At 34.5% G+C, this 948-nt stretch overlaps 1 protein-coding gene across 1 annotated transcript in view; it reads right to left on the bottom strand.

The window, feature by feature from the left end:
• LOC107729005 (low-density lipoprotein receptor-related protein 6-like) overlaps positions 1-948 on the bottom strand; it is a 45,514-nt gene that overhangs the window by 18,265 nt on the left and 26,301 nt on the right. The gene's annotated exons all lie outside the window — the stretch shown is intronic.

Raw genomic sequence — 948 nt, 5'->3', positions numbered from 1 at the left:
ACCCACTTTTATGATATATATATATATATATATATATATATATATAGAATTTGTTTTAAAAAAAATATGATACTTTCATGCAAATCCTTCCCAGCTAACACACGAAGTAGCAGTGCATCAGTTATGTGATTTATTGGTACTTTACTTTTATTTCACACGTTGCATGCTCCTTTCTTTTGTGCTTAGTGAAATAATATACAGCGTACGCCGCCGCATTTGTGCGTGCAATTGAAGAGTGTGTGCTACAAGCAACGTCTGACAGGACAGAATAGTTCATTTTTCTGAGGTGAGAGACTTTTTATTTGTGACCCTGGACCATAAAGTCATAAGGGTCAATTTGTCGAAATTGAGGTTTATGCATCATCTGAAAGCTGAATAAATAATCTTTCCATTGATGTATGGTTTGTTAGGATCGGACAATATTTGTCTGAGATACAACTATTAGAAAATCTGGAATCTGAGGGTGCAAAAAAATCTAAATATTGAGAAAATCATCTTTAAAGTTGTTCAAATGAAGTTCTTAGCAATGCATAATACTAATCAAAAATTAAGTTTTGATATATTTACGGTAGGAAATTTACAAAATATCTTCATGGAACATGATCTTTACTTAATATCCTAATGATTTTTGGCATAAAAGAAAAATGGATAATTTTGACCCATACAATGTATTGTTGGCTATTGCTACAAATATACCCCAGCGACTTAACACTGCTTTTGTGCTGCAGGGACACATTTCATAACAAGTTACAAAAATAACGATAGAATGAGACCATCATTAAGCCTGACAACATCTCATCTGACCGCAGATACTGAACTGGGACAGCACGTTTTTCTGAGGCAGTCTTTACTTAAACTGCAAAAAAAACCTCATACACACACACTCTCTCTCTCTCTCACACACACTCTCTCTCTCACACACACACACACACACACACACACACACAC

The sequence above is a fragment of the Sinocyclocheilus rhinocerous genome, unplaced genomic scaffold, assembly GCF_001515625.1.
Source record: "Sinocyclocheilus rhinocerous isolate Xijiao unplaced genomic scaffold, SAMN03320098_v1.1 scaffold2682, whole genome shotgun sequence".
Taxonomy (NCBI): Eukaryota; Metazoa; Chordata; class Actinopteri; order Cypriniformes; family Cyprinidae; genus Sinocyclocheilus; species Sinocyclocheilus rhinocerous.
This window is presented reverse-complemented; position numbering and strand designations above follow the sequence as displayed.